At 46.3% G+C, this 20,605-nt stretch overlaps 1 non-coding gene across 1 annotated transcript; it reads right to left on the bottom strand.

Annotated features, from left to right (window-relative positions):
- Positions 1-7,287: 7,287 nt before the first annotated feature.
- Positions 7,288-7,359, bottom strand: TRNAC-GCA (transfer RNA cysteine (anticodon GCA)). The gene has a single exon. It is a non-coding gene; the product is annotated as a tRNA-Cys (tRNA).
- Between the last annotated feature and the right edge of the window lie 13,246 nt (positions 7,360-20,605).

Here is a 20,605-nt window from a genome sequence, read left to right on the forward strand (position 1 = left end):
ACAAAAAAGATACACAGACAGAAATAGTTATTCTATTCAGCACAATTCTTTTCTCAGCCATTTAAAGAAATCATAATCTAACACATACCTAGCTAGATTACTTACTAAAAGTTCTAAGGCTTCATTCCTGGTCTATCTCCGGCAAAGACAAAATGTAGACAGACCACACAAACCCTTTGTTTCTCTCCCTCCTCCCAGCTTTTGAAAGTATCTTGTCTCCTCATTGGTCATTTTGGTCAGGTGCCAGCGAGGTTACCTTTAGCTTCTTAACCCTTTACAGGTGAGAGGAGATTTCCTCTGGCCAGGAGGGATTTTAAAGGGGTTTACCCTTCCCTTTCTATTTATGACACCATGTAAAAGAAAAAAGGTTCTCTTGATCCCAAAGGACCCAGACCCAGGTCAATACACAAATCAGATCTTACCCATAAATCACGCTGTTGCCAATCCTTTAGAATCTAAAATCTAAAGGTTTATTCATAAAAGAAAATAGATACAGATGAGAGCTAGAATTGGTTAAATGGAATCAATTACATATAGTCATGGCAAAGTTCTTGGTTCAGGCTTGCAGCAGTGATGAAATAAATGGCAGGTTCAAATCAAGTCTCTGGAGAACATCCCCAGCTGGGATAGGTCTTTCAGTCCTTGGTTCAAAGCTTCAGTGTAACCCTTCTGCCCATCACAGTTGGAAGCAACAAGGGCCGGGTTCAGTATCTAGGGGATCCATTCCAATAACACAATGCAAACCAGCTCGAGCCCCCACCCAGTGACCTGGGACAAATATACACCCCCCACCGCTGGGCACCTCCAAGAGGCAATACTTCCCCTCTTGCAAGCACAGAGTCTGAGTGTAGCAAAAGCCTTTTAATAACAGATAGAAACAAAATGTGGCATTATGTTGGGGAAACACCACCAACAGGATTCATAACACCAACCATGAGCAAAACACCCACCCCAAGCAAATTGGGGCACATCCTTTCCCTTTGGTTCTTGAGTCCAGCAACCCAAAGTCACCTAAAGTCCCAAAAGTCCAACAACCCAAAAGTCTCTGTCCCTGGTCAGTGCAGCACCAGAGTTCGAAAGTTTATCTGCAGAGTTTTACCTCCCAACCTGGGTGGAGATTGGGGGGGTGGGGTTTAAGGGGCACCTTACATGGTCCAAAGCCGATTGCCCCACCTCTCCATGGGGCTCCGTTCTGCTCTGCCTGCCATCCCACAAATCACTCCACTCTGCTAGCCACGCACCCCATGAGCCACTCCAGCCATCCCCACAAACTGCTCTGCTCCAAGAGCCTCTCTGCTCACCCACCCATGAGCCACTCCAGCCATCCTACAAACTGCTCTGCAATATATCTTCAGGCTCCCCCATTACTTAACACAACACTCACTGATTTCAGCTCTTAACAAGTTTAGCTCTTTTTTTTATTTCAGCTTGTAGTAGGGGGAGCCTCAGTGCTGGTGAACCATTAGCCCAAAGTGAATTCAGCTCAGCAGCCTGTAACTAGACTGCTAATGGGATCAAAATTAGCTCTAATATTCCACAGTGGAAAGAGGAGAAAATGCAATTAGCATGTAAGGCCCTTACCAGAAAGCCCATACCACCAAGTAGCAATATCTATCCCCAGCCTCTCTCAATTCACTGAGTTTTGGAACCCATGACCCTTGCCTAGCGAGTGCTACTTGGTTGATGACAAGTCCCTCCATCATAACAAAAGGCCAAGTACAGTTCCACTGTCCTTGATTCACATGATCAGGATAATAACAATTTATTCTTCCTGCCCCGAGAACAGAGACACTGGGGATCCCACAGCAGCCAAAGTGACCATTTGGGCAGCTATGGCCTCATTCTAGGCGGGGTGGGTGTGCCTATGCAAATGAGATCAGCCCCTGAAGTTCTTTTCCACAACTTGCCACAACTCACCACCAGATGTCAGGGTGGAGCTCATCCCGACTCTGCTTACATCAGTGCAGCGAAGTCCCTCCAGAGGTAAGAAGCAGGATTGACGTCAAGATGGAGGAGCTGCAGCAGCTTTTTACAGTCTCTTGCCATGTGGTCTCTGCTTTCTTTGTCCCAAAGACAAGCTGCCCATCCCATGGCCTGGAAACACCTCAGAGTTCTGTCCATGGCCAGGTCCCTGCACACCTTGCTGAGTCGCAAGGCGTGTCTGCCTTCTCTCAATGGGTCAATTGTATCGCTGATGGTCCTTAATGGGCCATCAAGCAGGCTAGGCAGAGTGGCCCACGTGAGCAAAGTGGGGATGATTGCTTTAGTTAAACGAGACTGGTTTGCACTGGATTTTTCCTCTGTGGCCCAGCACTACTGCCAACAATGTACGATCTCCCACCTCCCTTTCCCAGGGACCAATGCCTGCCTTAAAACACAAACGAACAACTTGAAAGACAATCTTTATTGCCATATACTTTCACTGTTTCTTTGCTTTTACCCCTAGATATGTACCTGTTGGACAATCAAAGGAGCTACTTCATTCCTATGCACCCCAACTCAGAATTCAACATATATCTTTTATACTAATACATTTATTAAAGTACTAATGAAATGTTAATTTGTCAACTTGAGACCATGGGCGGAGACATTATGTAACCTTTGACCATTGGCTACTGTGCTATCATGTCTTGCTGCTAGACCTATCCGGGGAAGTGGGACTGCCTACCCCGTCACTTTCCCCCACCCATGGAAAATCCATATATTCCATTGTAATCAATTGATTGACAGCGTCTCTGAGCCTAATAAGCAAGGTGACACTCCATCATAATACATGTACATAATAAACTCCTGTGCTTGACCTCTACATGGTGTGGATTTATGTCCTTCAGTGTTAGTTTTAGCTGATGTATTTTCAAACTGGGCAGAGGCCTTCCCTTGCAGAAGAGCAGATGCCATGACTGTTGTGAAAATTTGCTTAAGGATTTTATACCAAGGTTTGACATACCTGTTGGTATCAACAGTGATCGGGGTACTCATTTTACTGGACATATAAAGAATTATGTGCAGCCTTGCAGATCCAACACAACCCCATTGTCCCCACAACCCGCAGTCTGCTGGGACAGTGGAACATCAGAATGGGATCCTGAAAAATAAACAGGCTAAGATCTGTGCGGAGACAGACTTAAATTGGCCAGATGCCCTTTCATTAGCATTGATGAGCACGAGGGGCACTCCCAATTGAAAGACTGGACTCAGCCCTCATGAGATCCTGACAGGGTACCCGATGTGACTTCTGGCAGCGCCTTCACTGACCCTTGCCCAGATGGACATTCATTTCCACTGAATGCATCCGATGAAGTGAGCTGTAGCTCATGAAAGCTTATGCTCAGATAAACTTGTTAGTCTCTAAGGTGCCACAAGTACTCCTTTTCTTTCATTTAATGGATGACACAATGCTTAATTATTGTCAGGCACTAATGAAATGTGTTAGGTCTCTTTATACACAGGTTAAAGAAGCACTACCCAAGGATCCTGAGCAACCCTGCCACTGGCTGGAACAAGGAGACTGGGTCTACATAAAGGTTTGTGTCAAGGTTCCTTCCCCACTCTGAACTCTAGGGTACAGATGTGGGGACCTGCATGAAAACCTCCTAAGCTTACTTTTACCAGCTTAGATTAAAACTTCCCCAAGGTACAAACTATTTTACCCTTTGCCCTTGGACTTCCACTGCTGCCACCAAACTTTATCTGGGTTCCTGAAAAAGCGTAGTTTAGAAATGTCTTTCCCTCCAAAATCCTCCCAACCCTTGCACCCAACTTCCTGGGGAAGGTTTGGAAAAATCCTCACCAATTTGCAGAGGTGACCACAGACCCAAACCCTTGGATCTTAGAACAATGAAAAAGCATTCAGTTTCCTTACAAGAAGACTTTTAATAGAAGTAAAAAAGAATCATCTCTGTAAAATCAGGATGGTAAATACCTTACACGGTAATTAGATTCAAAACATAGAGAATCCCTCTAGGCAAAACCTTAAGTTACAAAAAAGACACACAGACAGGAATATTCATTCTATTCAGCACAGCTATTTTCTCAGCCATTTCAAGAAATCATAATCTAACACATACCTAGCTAGATTACTTACTAAGTTCTAAGACTCCATTCCTGTTCTGTCCCCAGCAAAAGCATCACACAGACAGACACAGACCCTTTGTTTTTCTCCCTCCTCCCAGCTTTTGAAAGTATCTTGTCTCCTCATTGGTCATTTTGGTCAGGTGCCAGCGAGGTTACCTTTAGCTTCTTAACCCTTTACAGGTGAGAGGATTTTTCCTCTGGCCAGGAGGGATTTTAAAGGGGTTTACCCTTCCCTTTATATTTATGACAGTTTGACTAAATTGAAGACTTGATTCCAAATATGCTTGTTAACTCATTGATTTACTGATTTGACCTGAACTTTATCACTGTATTGTTTAACCCTTAGCTGAGTGGTGTTTGTAGTCATTTAGCCTTAGTGATGTGTGCCCTTGGATTTATTTGTTCATGTTAATAAAACATGTAACTTGGATCTTGAGTCATTTCTTTCAATAAGCAACAGGGGCTGGAACTTTTATTTGTATATTTCCCTTTAATTCGATCTCCATTTTCTGCATTTCGTTACTGTTCTAAGTTAAGGAACGTGCAGCAACACAAACGGACACAAACCTGTTGCTGCCCCATTCTGTGCCCATCCAGCAGGAGTAAAGAACAAACACCTCTTGGAGCAGGGATTGTAACACTGGACTGTAAATACAGACGCCTGTTCCCAAGGCTTGCTGTCTTTCTCAAATCATGGCATAAGGGTGACACTTATAGCTGCTTGCAATCACGCCTGGCAGGAAGGAGACCCCTATGTGTATTCCCTTAGGAGGCAGGGGGATCTGAGAGACCCTGGACATGGGGGATATTTACCCAGAGCGCAGGAGCAGTCTACTCAGGGGTGATGCAGTAGAAAAGAGCTGGATGCTGCTTTCCCCACTTACTTCTCTTTATCCCCTTTCAGTGTCTCCTCTTTCCCTTTCTTCCCCCTCCCCTCACCCTCTGGCAGGGAGACTTGGTCACTTTCCCCGCTCCCAGGGGCGCTCACTCTCCCATAGCTGGGTTGGCCCCTGCGAGTGCTAATAGGAGTGAGAGCCTGGGTGTGGGTCAGTCCCTGCAGTGGCTCTGGGACACACAGAGGCAGGAGGAGGAGGAGAGATGGGGCTAATTTCCACCTCAGAAAGTCCCTGGCCTGGTAAGTGCAGCAGCTGCAGCCGGGGTTGGGCTTGAAGGAGCCAGGAAAGGTCCAGAGCAGCGGGGAGTGGCGGGCTGGCAGGAAGGAAGGCAGGGAAAACAAGGAAAAGAACCATGGGGCAGCTCCTGGAGGCTGAGCTTTGTAAGGTACAAGACACTGCCGGGGCTGCTGGCTCCAGTGTGAGCTGGGAGGCCGGGCTGAGCTCTGGGCTGCTGCTGCGGCCCCAGAGGGGCTGGCCCAGGGACAGACTTTCACTGAAGCACTTTCTGTGCCCATCCGAGGTGGGGACTTTCCCCAGCTGGGCCAGTCCCAGGCTCTGCTGCCCCTGCCAGGAGCTGCAGGCACCAGGGGCCAGAGAGACCCCAGGGTCAGCGTTGGGCGGAAAGGAGAGAGACTCCACACAAAGGCCCCTGAAGCCAAGGGTCTCACAGCCCCTGAGGTGTTGTTCCTGGGCAGGGAACATGGCTGGACAGTGATGGAGCCGCTGCCCTCACGCTGCCTCAGGTGTCGTGGGAGAAACTGCTCTCTGTAGGACTTTGCTACTTAGGGCGCACTGAGCATGCTCAGTAATATCTGCTGAAGCCACTTCCCTTCACCCTGCCCTTACTTGGAATCAGATTCTGCAGACTGCTATTTACAGGTGTTAAAAGGGGGCAAATTGGAGGAGGGTGGTGTGCCTTTTACACACGCATAAGACACAGAAGAAACAATTATTTGAGTTACTAAAATTTCCGCCTTTTCACAGCATTTTAGTTCTCAAGGTTGTTTTAATTTGCTTATTTTTTTGGAACTAGAAATGGGGAAAGAGTACATTGAAGTCAGTGGAATTACCACAGTGAGGGATTAGTCTCATTATTTGTCACTAACAAAAGCCTTTGTTAACACAGAGTTAACTTGGGCTGTGAACATCTCTTACCCTTCCAGCACACTGAGATCAGTAAAACTCAAATTCTGGAAAAAACAGGGAATACAGAGCGATGGTACATGCCCAGATAACCTTAACTCTGCCCACGAGAAGAGAATCCCTGATAGCATATGAAAACAAAGAAATGTTTGGGGACAAATTACAGCTACTTCCCAAGAGTTTGTTTCTTCTGCAGTTAATTGATCCTGGCCCCATCAATTGATCCTGGCCTGGTATCTGGCCGTGGAATTTACTATTTATTGTTTGTATCCCAGCATATTTAAAGACAAAACTGCTTCACAAAAGCTCCTTTATTTGAGGTTATACAAACAGGCCACATACACACCTATTTCAAGGGGATGGAATTTTCCTGACCCACAGAGAACTTAAAATAATGCTCAGGATCACACATTCCTTAGGAGAAAATGAAGGGAGGAAAAAAACAAAAACAAAAACCACCAAACCATTGCTGTGTCTACCCAAATTATCAATGAGACCAGAAAGTGAGACTAGAGAAGTAAGACTGTGCAATTAACTCTCTGGTCCTACACTAACTCTGCAGTTACTTAGATGCAGACAGAACCAGCTCTATGGTTGGTAACCTTACAGAGACTCTGCTGGTGATCATGAACTGGGAGCACATTCCCTTTAAGCAGCTGCCATTTGAAAGCATCCGAAAGTCACAAGGAACAACGATCTGTGTTAAAGGAAGGCTGCCATTTATTGGAGCCCCAATTGATATTGTGCGCACAAAGAGAGGTTTGAATGTGTAACAGGTAGTTGGGTAAAACTTGGTTATTTTATTTTTGTAACAGCCTCCTGTCCATCTCCAGTAGAGTTTTCAGTCCCAATGGCAACTTACTTACCGAATGTAACACAAACTAGTCCATTCCTCCCAAGGGGATGGGGTTCTCGTTCTTCTGCACATTGTAGCCGACGGAGACCAAGGACCTGCAAATGTGCCTTCATATTATAGCTTTGTTTAATGGATGAAAACATAAAGTAGAGACTTAAGAGGATTGGAACGGATTTCAGCGGAGGGACCTGTTTGCTAGGGTTTTATGCATTTGCAGAGGAAAACCTTGAGTGTTTCCATTCACTTCAGGTATCCCTATTCAGTGGAACATAATGGAAATGGATATGCAATTATTTTTGTTAAAGGAACAGCTTTCTAAGGGGACACTTGGATTTGAACCAAGGACCACCTGATCTGCAGTCAAACACTCTACCACTGAGCTATGCCCCCCATGACAATGACAGAGGGGAGTTACAGATCTTGGCTTGCACACCCACCGACATAGCTACCACCTCTCGGGGAGGTGGATTAACTACATGGACGGGACAGCTCTCTCCCATCCGCTTAGAGCATCTTCAGCAATTATGAATAAGTAGGAAATAACCGACTGCATCGACAGTAACCAATTCAATACAAGTAACTGGTTAGTAAAGAAGTCTGTTTTGAATAAGATGTACCTCAGTTAGGATGCAGTGCCACTGACCCCAGATTGGGACTGGTTCAAACAGGGAATTTTTTTTTTAACAATTTGACACATTGCCGATTCACTACTGTTTGGTTATACAGTAAGTGGAATGCCAATTAGTTGTTCATTACTAATAAGGTTAGGCAACTTTCTCTCACTTTGTTTTTTAATGTTTTCTAATGAGTTATGCCAGCTGCTATATAACTCTGCTAAGCAGTAGAAATAATTTCTTTAAGAAATTTTTTCCTTGCCTTCATATCGTTTCCTGAAATCAGTTTATTCATTTTTATTTGTGTTTGGTTAAAAAGTTTGTCAATGCCATGCACAATTTTAAAAGGTGTGCTGTTTCTTCAGTAGCCAGGCCCTTAACACCATGAATTATAGTTTCAGAGACAGTTTCTGCTGCCCAGTCGTCAAAATAGTTAATGTTTTGTTTTTCTTATATATATTACTCTGTTCCAAATAGATACTCCAGATTCCGATAATCTTGAAATGAAACCCATATTTCAATACTGGAGTCTCCTAGTTCAAGAGATACCAGACTCTGGAATAGTCTTTTGCCCAGTCATTAGGTCTCATGCATGTTCCTGATGAGAAAGGTACAGTTGCCTTTACATAGTAATGCAATTTTAGCCATTTTCCAGTGATAAAGTTTTAAAATCACGGGCACCGGAACTCACTTTGATGAATAATTTACAGTTTAAATAACTGTTAGAGCTGGCCCAGGTAGTGATTTCTATAATGTCGCTATAGACAATTGCGTACTCAATTGTCCGATGTGGTAGACTGAGGGGTAGTTGACAAGTCTTATTTATGAGGCTCTTTATCTTTTCTTCTTCCAGCACTCAGGGGGTTCACTGTGCACTGATGTCCTCTGATGTCTTTGGGTACGCCACTAAACAGCTTAAGTTGGTTAACATAATAAAGTTTTTGCTTGTTTGTTTTACATTTCTTTTGTTTTCAATAACAAAAATTTAATACACAGGTTAACTTTCCTTTGTGTAGTAGGTACCAACTCTATTATAGCACAAATTATGCTTTTGTTCTGATTTTCCCAATTCTTTAGCATGAACGTACCTGTTTTCCATGCTTTTGCAGTTGTTGTATAGACATTCATTTTCACTTAACGTGCACGTTTGTAACCTTTGGGTGGGCTACAGTTCACTTCATTACCCTTCTCCAGTGCCAAAAAAACCAACCCCAACTCCCATAGAAGAGTAGCTGGAGACCCAGAGTTTTGTCTCTAAGGATTTTCATCAAGGATTGCACAGGGTCAACCTCCCCACATTCAAGCCCCAAAAGAAATGAATTTAATTAAAGAAGTTTACAAACTCCTATGATAAAGAAACAATCTAATTTTTACAGCATGACATGGCTATTTTATAATCCACAGACATTACCTTCACAGTTATACATTTAACCCTTCTGCCAGGCCAAGTTGATAGCAGCAAGGGCCGGGTTCAGTACACAGGGGTTCCCTCTCATCAAAGCAAATGCAAAACTGGCTCGAGCCCCCACCCAGTGACCTGGGAAAATCTTACACACCCCGTGGGCGCCTCAAAGAGGCAATACTTCCCCTCTTGCAAGCACAGAGTCTCGGTGTAGTAGAGAATCTTTAATAACATGAGGTAAACGACATCAGCATTAAATTGGGGAAACACCACAACTAGTGTTCATTAACCAAACCATGAGCAAAGACCTACCCCAGCAAATTGGGTCACATCCTTTCCCTCGGGTTCTTGAGTCCCAGAACCCAAATGTCTCTTGAGTTCAGCAATCCACAAATCACTCAAAGTCCAAAAAGTCCAGCCCCAGAGTTCAAAAGTTCATCTGCAGAGTATTACTCCCCCATCTGGCTAAAATGTGCCTGTGTGTGCGGGAAAGAGGTAAGGGGCCTGAAGCTGACTGCCCCACAGGGCTCCGCTCCACTCTGCCGTCTCATGAACAGCTCCGCTCAGCTCATCATCTCACAAGCGCTCCGCCAGCCTATCCACGAACAGCACCACTGCACTCTAGATCTTCCAGCTCCCCACTACTTGACACAGTGCTCAGTGATTTCAGCTCATAATAGTGGGAGCCTTAGTGCTGGTTCACCATAAGGCCAAAGTGAATTCAGAACAGTACCTGTAGCAAGACTCTTAATAGACCCAAAATTAGCTCTGACATTCCACAGTGGGGAGAAAGACAGAGATGCAATTGGTGTTTCAGGCCCACACCACCAGGTACTAATACCTGTCTCAAGCCTCTCTCAATTCACAGAATTTTGGAACCCATGTCCCTTGCCTAGCAAGTGCTATTTAGTTGATGGTGAGTCCCTCCATCATAACAAAAGGCCAAGTACAGTTCCAAGCACAGTTCCCATAATCAGGGTAATAATTTATTCTTCCCGCCCCAATAACAGAGACACTGGGGATCCCACAACAGCCAAAGTGACCATTTGGGCAGTTATGGCCTCATTCTAGGCGGGGTGGTGTGTCTATGCAAATGAGATCGGCCCCTGAAGTTCTTTTCCACAACTTGCCACAACTCACCACCAGATGTCAGGGTGGAGCTCATCCTGACTCTGCTTACATCCATAAACATAAAGAAAACAAATTCAAATCTGAACAGTTCAGTCCCCACAGAAGTACAGTGAGAAGAAACTGAGAGTTCCCAAAAACTTAGATTTGTGCACCTAAGTCTCAAAGTCTTTGATCACCAAATCTGTACAGTCTGAGTCTAAAACATCATCTTCCCTCCACTTGTTTATAGGAATCTTCAGCTGGAATCCATGCAGACTCTTCCTCTGCTAGCCAGTCAACAGACTGATTAACCAACCACTCAGTTAAGTGTATAGATTTCAAGAAAACCCTGTTACAAGAAAATACAAAACCGAGAATAGCAAAATGTAAAGGACTCTTTCCCCATTACTACATTTAACAAAATGTTGGTGACTCCGACTAGTTGAGACAATTTAACTAGAACTGTTTGGCTAAAATCAAAATGACATTCAAAGCGTACAATTAAAACAGAAGTTATTTTTCCCTCCCCATTTCCCCTGGCTATAATTAGCCTTGTCCAGGCTTTCCTGTTCCAGGGCTAACAGTGTCACTAACCTGCTTCAAAATGCTTCAGAATTAGGGACAGCAGCCTGCTCCCTGCAGCTGAGCTCAGCTTCTCCCAACTCATACAGGGCACGTGGCCTTCTGCAAAGCACTTGCCCTGACTGCTCGCCCTCATGGAGTCTGACCCCAGCAACAGGGAACCTATTGGAGCAGACCCAAAACTACCACACCCAATTCCAGAGGCTTCTGGATGTGGAGTCCTTAGTCTGCCAGGCAAGCTACATAGCTGCAGGAGAGAATGCAGGCAGAAGCCCAGCAGCAGAGTGGGGGCTTGTGACGGGCTGGATTACAGAAACCCCCTGGGAGCTGCCACCTGATGTGCCAAGACTACTTTTGCCTCTTTCTGTCCTGCCCAGTCAGCTTAGGACTTCAGTGCCCTGCCTGGTTTGGGCCAGACTCACTAGCCTGCTGCAAACCCAGACCCAGGTCTGAACCACATCCCCCAACAGCTGTAGGCTTAACTGAAAGCAGCTTACAGAAGTGTGTCTGCCTTTATCACTCAGATGCCCAACTCCCAATGGGGTCCAATCCCCAAATAAATCCGTTTTACCCTGTATAAAGCTTATACAGGGTAAACGCATAAATTGTTCGCCCTCTATAACACTGATAGAGAGATATGCACAGCTGTTCCCCCCCCCCCCAAGTATTAATACATACTCTGGGTTAATTAATAAGTAAAAAGTTATTTTATTAAATACAGAAAGTAGGATTTAAGTGGTTCCAAGCAGTAACAGACAGAACAAAGTGAATTACCAAGCAAAATGGGATGGTGTTCCATGAAGCAGGAGTGCTGGGCAGAGACGGGCTCCATCTTACGAAGAGAGGGAAGAGCATCTTTGCCAGCAGGCTGGCTAACCTAGTGAGGAGGGCTTTAAACTAGGTTCACCGGGGGAAGAAGACCAAAGCCCTGAGGTAAGTGGGAAAGCGGGATACCGGGAGGAAGCACAGGCAGGAATGTCTGTGAGGGGAGGGCTCCTGCCTCATACTGGGAATGAGGGGCGACCACCAGGTTATCTCAAGTGCTTATATACAAATGCACAAAGCCTTGGAAACAAGCAGGGAGAACTGGAGGTCCTGGTGATGTCAAGGAACTATGACGTGATTGGAATAACAGAGACTTGGTGGGATAACTCACATGACTGGAGTACTGTCATGGATGGTTATAAACTGTTCAGGAAGGACAGGCAGGGCAGAAAAGGTGGGGGAGTAGCACTGTATGTAAGGGAGCAGTATGACTGCTCAGAGCTCCGGTACGAAACTGTGGAAAAACCTGAGTGTCTCTGGATTAAGTTTAGAAGTGTGTGCAACAAGAATGATGTAGTGGTGGGAGTCTGCTATAGACCACCGGACCAGGGGGATGAGGTGGATGAGGCTTTCTTCCGGCAACTCACGGAAGCTACTAGATCGCATGCCCTGATTCTCATGGGTGACTTTAATTTTCCTGATATCTGCTGGGAGAGCAATACAGCGGTGCATAGACAATCCAGGAAGTTTTTGGAAAGCGTAGGGGACAATTTCCTGGCGCAAGTGCTAGGGGAGCCAACTAGGGGGGGCGCTTTTCTTGACCTGCTGCTCAAAAACAGGGAAGAATTAGTGAGGGAAGCAAAAGTGGATGGGAATCTGGGAGGCAGTGACCATGAGTTGGTTGAGTTCAGGATCCTGACGCAGGGAAGAAAGGTAAGCAGCAGGATACGGACCCTGGACTTCAGGAAAGCAGACTTCGACTCCCTCAGGGAACAGATGGCCAGGATCCCCTGGAGGACTAACATGAAGGGGAAGGGAGTCCAGGAGAGCTGGCTGTATTTCAAGGAATCCCTGTTGAGGTTACAGGGAGAAACCATCCCGATGAGTTGAAAGAATAGTAAATATGGCAGGCGACCAGCTTGGCTTAATGGTGAAATCCTAGCGGATCTTAAACATAAAAAAGAAGCTTACAAGAAGTGGAAGGTTGGACATATGACCAGGGAAGAGTATAAAAATATTGCTCGGGCATGTAGGAGAGATATCAGGAGGGCCAAATCGCACCTGGAGCTGCAGCTAGCAAGAGATGTCAAGAGTAACAAGAAGGGTTTCTTCAGGTATGTTGGCAACAAGAAGAAAGCCAAGGAAAGTGTGGGCCCCTTACTGAATGAGGGAGGCAACCTAGTGACAGAGGATGTGGAAAAAGCTAATGTACTCAATGCTTTTTTTGCCTCTGTTTTCACTAACAAGGTCAGCTGCCAGACTGCTGCGCTGGGCATCACAGAATGGGGAAGAGATGGCCAGCCCTCTGTGGAGATAGAGGTGGTGAGGGACTATTTAGAAAAGCTGGACGTGCACAAGTCCATGGGGCCGGACGAGTTGCATCCGAGAGTGCTGAAGGAATTGGCGGCTGTGATTGCAGAGCCATTGGCCATTATCTTTGAAAACTCGTGGTGAACGGGGGAAGTCCCGGATGACTGGAAAAAGGCTAATGTAGTGCCAATCTTTAAAAAAGGGAAGAAGGAGGATCCTGGGAACTACAGGCCAGTCAGCCTCACCTCAGTCCCTGGAAAAATCATGGAGCAGGTCCTCAAAGAATCAATCCTGAAGCACTTACATGAGAGGAAAGTGATCAGGAACAGTCAGCATGGATTCACCAAGGGAAGGTCACGCCTGACTAATCTAATCGCCTTTTATGATGAGATTACTGGTTCTGTGGATGAAGGGAAAGCAGTGGATGTATTGTTTCTTGACTTTAGCAAAGCTTTTGACACGGTCTCCCACAGTATTCTTGTCAGCAAGTTAAGGAAGTATGGGCTGGATGAATGCACTATAAGGTGGGTAGAAAGCTGGCTAGATTGTCGGGCTCAACGGGTAGTGATCAATGGCTCCATGTCTAGTTGGCAGCCGGTGTCAAGTGGAGTGCCCCAGGGGTCGGTCCTGGGGCCGGTTTTGTTCAATATCTTCATAAATGATCTGGAGGATGGTGTGGATTGCACTCTCAGCAAGTTTGCGGATGACACTAAACTGGGAGGAGTGGTAGATACGCTGGAGGGGAGGGATAGGATACAGAAGGACCTAGACAAATTGGAGGATTGGGCCAAAAGAAATCTGATGAGGTTCAATAAGGATAAGTGCAGGGTCCTGCACTTAGGATGGAAGAATCCAATGCACCGCTACAGACTAGGGACCGAATGGCTAGGCAGCAGTTCTGCGGAAAAGGACCTAGGGGTGACAGTGGACGAGAAGCTGGATATGAGTCAACAGTGTGCCCTTGTTGCCAAGAAGGCCAATGGCATTTTGGGATGTATAAGTAGGGGCATAGCGAGCAGATCGAGGGATGTGATCGTTCCCCTCTATTCGACACTGGTGAGGCCTCATCTGGAGTACTGTGTCCAGTTTTGGGCCCCACACTACAAGAAGGATGTGGATAAATTGGAGAGAGTCCAGCGAAGGGCAACAAAAATGATTAGGGGTCTAGAGCACATGACTTATGAAGAGAGGCTGAGGGAGCTGGGATTGTTTAGTCTGCAGAAGAGAAGAATGAGGGGGGATTTGATAGCTGCTTTCAACTACCTGAAAGGGGGTTCCAAAGAGGATGGCTCTAGACTGTTCTCAATGGTAGCAGATGACAGAACGAGGAGTAATGGTCTCAAGTTGCAATGGGGGAGGTTTAGATTGGATATTAGGAAAAACTTTTTCACTAAGAGGGTGGTGAAACACTGGAATGCGTTACCTAGGGAGGTGGTAGAATCTCCTTCCTTAGAGGTTTTTAAGGTCAGGCTTGACAAAGCCCTGGCTGGGATGATTTAACTGGGAATTGGTCCTGCTTCGAGCAGGGGGTTGGACTAGATGACCTTCTGGGGTCCCTTCCAACCCTGATATTCTATGATTCTATGATTCTATGAAAATAAAACAAAACACAGAAGCCTATGTCTAATGAAACTGAATACAGATAAAATCCTCACCAGTTCCGGTAAGCTCTCTTTTAAAGACTAGTCTTTTTGTAGTTTGGGTCCAGCAATCACTCTCACCCCCTGTAGTTACTGTTCTTTGTTCCAGTTTTTTTCCAGGTATCCTTGGGGGTAGAGAGGCTATTTCCTTAGCCAGCTGAAGACAAAATGAAGGGGTCTCCCACGGGCTTAAATAGACTTTCTCTTGTGGGTGGAGACCCCCCTCCTCTCTCCTATGCAAAGTCTCACTACAAAATGGAGTTTTGGAGTCACCTGGGCAAGTCACATGTTCATGCATGACTGAGTTTCTTACCAGCTAAGCCATATTCCTGGAAAAGCCCAGATGTGGATTGGCGTCTCCAAGTTCATTGCTGGCTTAAGGGCTTCTTGATTGGGCACTTACTGAGATTGGTCTTTTCTCAGGAAGCTGACCAACTGCTTCACTAAAACCTACTCAGAATCAAACAAGTAAACAGCCAATATCCATAACTTTGAATACAAAAATGATACATGCATACAAATAGGATTAATAAATTCAGTAGATCATAACCTCTACAGAGACATTTTACACAGCATACGTAGCATAAAACATATTCCAGTTATGTCACATATACACATTCATAAGCATATTTCCATAACACCTTATGGGGGGCACTGTCACAGAGCTGTCCTGTTTATTGCGCTCAGTGTAGCATCTATGATTACCTGCCCTGTGGGCAGGTGGCGTATGTGCGTATTCAGTGCAAGGAGCTCCTGGGCCTCAGAGACCGCATACAGGCTTTGCAGCCAAGGTGGTGGAACTGGAGGAGCTAAGGGAGGCAGAGAGGTATGTTGATGAGGCTTTCGGGGACACCGTAGATTTGTCCCACCTCCGGCAGACAGTCCCTGCACTGTTAAAAAGGATGAAAGCCTCAGGGAAGGAGAGGGAAACCCTTCCCATAGTTGGGACCTCCTTCCAGATGATGCTGGGGTATCCTCTTGCACTGAGGTTACCTCTCTGGAGGAGGGGACTCCAGTCATTAGGAAAAGGCAGGTGTTAGTAATGGGAGATTCAACCATTAGAAACAAAGATAGCTGGGTTTGTGATAACCAGGAGAACCTCATGGTGACTTGCCTGCCTGGTGCAAAGGTTGCGGATCTCGTGAGGCATCTAGATAGACTTATGTATAGTGCTGGGGAGGAGCCGATGGTCGTGGTACATGTAGGTACGAGTAACATAGGGAAGGGTAGGAGAGAGATCCTGGAGGCCAAATTTAGGCTGCTAGGAAAGAGACTGAAATCCAGGACCTCTATGGTGGCGTTCTCAGAAATGCTTCCAGTTCCAGGGCCAGGTAGGCAGGCAGAGCTTCAGAGTCTCAGAGACGATGGTGTAGAGAGGAGGGGTTTAGATTTATTAGGAACTGTGAAAACTTTTGGGATGGGGGAGTGTAGCGGGGTGAACACCTGCTCGGGCCCAGAGGGGTTTAGAACAGCCCTGAGAGAGGGCTGTTGTAGAAGGAAGGGAGCGGGGCTGACTGGGGAAGGAGGCTCAGCTCGGGGCCATGCTCCAATCAGGGCCCAGCTGTCTCTATAAAGGCTGTGAGACAGATGCCTTGGGAGAGTCTCTCTCTCTCCCCTTTCCTCCTCTCCCCCCTGAGAGAGGAAAGGGCCTGCCTGCCTGCCTGCCTGCCTGCCTGCCTGCCTGCAGGGGCTTAACCCAGGACCTTGTTTGGAGCAGGGCTGGGGGAAGGCCAAGGGAGCCTGAGAGCTCTGCCCTAGGAAAGCCCCAGGCTGAGGGGCTGGTAAGGTCTATTAAGTGTGGGAGGTTGCAGGGGCAGCCACGGGTAGGCAGAGGCAGCAGATCCAAACCCAACCTTGCGGTGATGAATGGCTTATGCTGCAGTCTGCCCCAGGGTGCGGGGACAAGCTGGTGACTGGCAGGAGCCTCGGACTGAGGCAATGTGGGGATAGTGGGTGGGAGGTTCCCCTGGGAGGGGGAGACCCAGAACTGTGGGGGTACTGTGAGAGGGCAGCACCCAAGACAAGGGCATTGGAGGCCAGGAGGGACATGGGGGCGAGGGGTGGCGAGACACCGGCCAGAAGAGGGCGCTCCAGAGGCTGGAACGCTAATTCCCCATGATCTGGGAGGCAGTGACCATGAGTTGGTTGAGTTCAGGATCCTGACACAGGGAAGAAAGGTAAGCAGCAGGATACGGACCCTGGACTTCAGGAAAGCAGACTTCGACTCCCTCAGGGAGCGGATGGGTAGGATCCCCTGGAGGACTAACATGAAGGGGAAGGGAGTCCAGGAGAGCTGGCTGTATTTCAAGGAATCCCTGTTGAGGTTACAGGGAGAAACCATCCCGATGAGTTGAAAGAATAGTAAATATGGCAGGCGACCAGCTTGGCTTAACGGTGAAATCCTAGCGGATCTTAAACATAAAAAAGAAGCTTACAAGAAGTGGAAGGTTGGACATATGACCAGGGAAGAGTATAAAAATATTGCTCGGGCATGTAGGAATAAAATCAGGAAGGCCAAATCGCACCTGGAGCTGCAGCTAGCAAGAGATGTCAAGAGTAAGAAGAAGGGTTTCTTCAGGTTTGTTGGGAACAAGAAGAAAGCCAAGGAAAGTGTGGGCCCCTTACTGAATGAGGGAGGCAACCTAGTGACAGAGGATGTGGAAAAAGCTAATGTGCTCAATGCTTTTTTTGCCTCTGTCTTCACTAACAAGGTCAGCTCCCAGACTGCTGCACTGGGCATCACAACATGGGGAGTAGATGGCCAGCCCTCTGTGGAGATAGAGGTGGTTAGGGACTATTTAGAAAAGCTGGACGTGCACAAGTCCATGGGGCCGGACAAGTTGCATCCGAGAGTGCTAAAGGAATTGGCGGCTGTGATTGCAGAGCCATTGGCCATTATCTTTGAAAACTCGTTGCGAACGGGGGAAGTCCCAGATAACTGGAAAAAGGCTAATGTAGTGCCAATCTTTAAAAAAGGGAAGAAGGAGGATCCTGGGAACTACAGGCCAGTCAGCCTCACCTCAGTCCCTGGAAAAATCATGGAGCAGGTCCTCAAGGAATCAATCCTGAAGCACTTACACGAGAGGAAAGTGATCAGGAACAGTCAGCATGGATTCACCAAGGGAAGGTCACGCCTGACTAATCTAATCGCCTTCTATGATGAGATTACTGATTCTGTGGATGAAGGGAAAGCAGTGGATGTATTGTTTCTTGACTTTAGCAAAGCTTTTGACACGGTCTCCCACAGTATTCTTGTCAGCAAGTTAAAGAAGTATGGTCTGGATGAATGCACTATAAGGTGGGTAGAAAGCTGGCTAGATTGTCGGGCTCAACGGGTAGTGATCAATGGCTCCATGTCTAGTTGGCAGCCGGTATCTAGCGGAGTGCCCCAGGGGTCGGTCCTGGGGCCGGTTTTGTTCAATATCTTCATAAATGATCTGGAGGATGGTGTGGATTGCACTCTCCGCAAATTTGCGGATGATACTAAACTGGGAGGAGTGGTAGATACGCTGGAGGGCAGGGATAGGATACAGAGGGACCTAGACAAATTGGAGGATTGGGCCAAAAGAAATCTGATGAGGTTCAATAAGGATAAGTGTAGGGTCCTGCACTTAGGACGGAAAAACCCAATGCACCGCTACAGACTAGGGACCGAATGGCTAGGCAGCAGTTCTGCGGAAAAGGACCTAGGGGTGACAGTGGACGAGAAGCTGGATATGAGTCAACAGTGTGCCCTTGTTGCCAAGAAGGCCAATGGCATTTTGGGATGTATAAGTAGGGGCATAGCGAGCAGATCGAGGGACGTGATCGTTCCCCTCTATTCAACATTGGTGAGGCCTCATCTGGAGTACTGTGTCCAGTTTTGGGCCCCACACTACAAGAAGGATATGGATAAATTGGAGAGAGTCCAGCGAAGGGCAACAAAAATGATTAGGGGTCTGGAACACATGACTTATGAGGAGAGGCTGAGGGAACTGGGATTGTTTAGTCTGCGGAAGAGAAGAATGAGGGGGGATTTGATAGCTGCTTTCAACTACCTGAGAGGTGGTTCCAGAGAGGATGGTTCTAGACTGTTCTCAGTGGTAGCAGATGACAGAACAAGGAGTAATGGTCTCAAGTTGCAGTGGGGGAGGTTTAGGTTGGATATTAGGAAAAACTTTTTCACCAAGAGGGTGGTGAAACACTGGAATGTGTTACCTAGGGAGGTGGTAGAATCTCCTTCCTTAGAGGTTTTTAAGGTCAGGCTTGACAAAGCCCTGGCTGGGATGATTTGATTGGGGATTGGTCCTGCTTTGAGCAGGGGGTTGGACTAGATGACCTCCTGAGGTCCCTTCCAACCCTGATATTCTATGATTCTATGACCAGCAGGAGGGGCCGCTGGTGAGTCTGTGTCCGGTTACAGGGAGCCTATACAGGAAGGATGGGCTCCACCGAAACCAAAGTGGATCCAGACTGCTGGCACTTCACCTTAAAAAGGTTGCAGAGCAGTTTTTAAACTGAGAGATGGGGGGAAGCCGATGGCTGCAGAGGAGCATGTGGATCGGACAGAGACTTCTCTTAGAGGAGAGTCTAGTGACAGAGATTCTCTAGATTTTAGTCAGGAGGAGAGGATGGAAGAGGATAAAGTATGGGCCGGATCAGATGAGAAACATTCACATAACAAAGAATCTGACACATCAGAAAAGGGCAGACAAATAAACAGTGACAAGTTTTTAAAGTGCTTGTACACAAATGCTAGCAGTCTAAATAATAAGATGGGTGAAGTAGAGTGCCTCGTGTTAAAGGAGGATATTGATATAATAGGCATCACAGAAACCTGGAGGAGTGAGGACAATCCATGGGAGTGGCACTATATGTGAAAGAAAACGTAGAATCAAATGAAGTAAAAATCTTAAATGACTCCGCATGTTCCATGGTATCTCTATGGATAGTAATTCCAGGCTCTAATAAGAATATAACAGAAGGGATCTATTACCGACCACCTGACCAGGACAGTGATGGTGATTATGAAATGCTAAGGGCAATTAGAGCGGCTACCAAAATAAAGAACTCAATAATAGTGGGGGATTTCAATTATCCCTATATTGACTGGGCACATGTCACCTCAGGATGAAATGCAGAGACAAAATTTCTTGATACTTTAAATGACTGCTTCTTGGAGCAGCTGGTACAGGAAACCCACAAGGGGAGAGACAATCCTCAATTTAGTCCTGAGTGGAGCGCAGGATGTGGTCCAAGAGGTAACTATAACAGGACCGCTTGGAAATAGTGACCATAATATAATAACATTTAACATTCCTGTGGTGAGAAGAACACCTCAGCAGCCCAACGCTGGGGCATTAATTTCAGAAAGGGGAACTATGCAAAAATGAGGAGGTTAGTTAAACAGAAATTAAAAGGTTCAGTGACTGGAGTGAAATCCCTGCAAGCTGCATGGACACTTTTCAAAGCCACCATAATAGAGGTTTAACTTAAATGTATACCCCCAAATTAAAAAAAAAACAGTAAAAGAACTAAAAAAGAGCCACCGTGGCTTAACAACCATGTAAAAGAAGCAGTGAGAGATAAAAAGGCATCTTTTCAAAAGTGGAAGTCAAATCCTAGTGAGGTAAATAGAAAGGAGCATAAACACTGCCAAATTAAGTGTAATAAGAAAAGCCAAAAAGGAGTCTGAAGAACAGCTAGCCAAAACCTCAGAAGGTAATAACAAAATGTTTTTAAAGTACATCAGAAGCAAGAAGCCTGCTACACAACCAGTGGGGCCCCTGGACGATCGAGATACAAAAGGAGCACTTAAAGATGATAAAGTTATTGCGGAGAAACTAAATGAATTCTTTGCTTCAGTCTTTACAGCTGAGGCTGTTAGGGAGATTCCCAAACCTGAGCTGTCCTTTGTAGGTGACAATTCTAAGGAATTGTCACGGATTGACGTGCAACTAGAGGAGGTTTTGGAATTAATTGAGAAATTAACAGTAACAAGTCACCAGGACCAG

This window comes from Natator depressus, chromosome 28, assembly GCF_965152275.1.
Source record: "Natator depressus isolate rNatDep1 chromosome 28, rNatDep2.hap1, whole genome shotgun sequence".
NCBI lineage: Eukaryota > Metazoa > Chordata > Testudines > Cheloniidae > Natator > Natator depressus.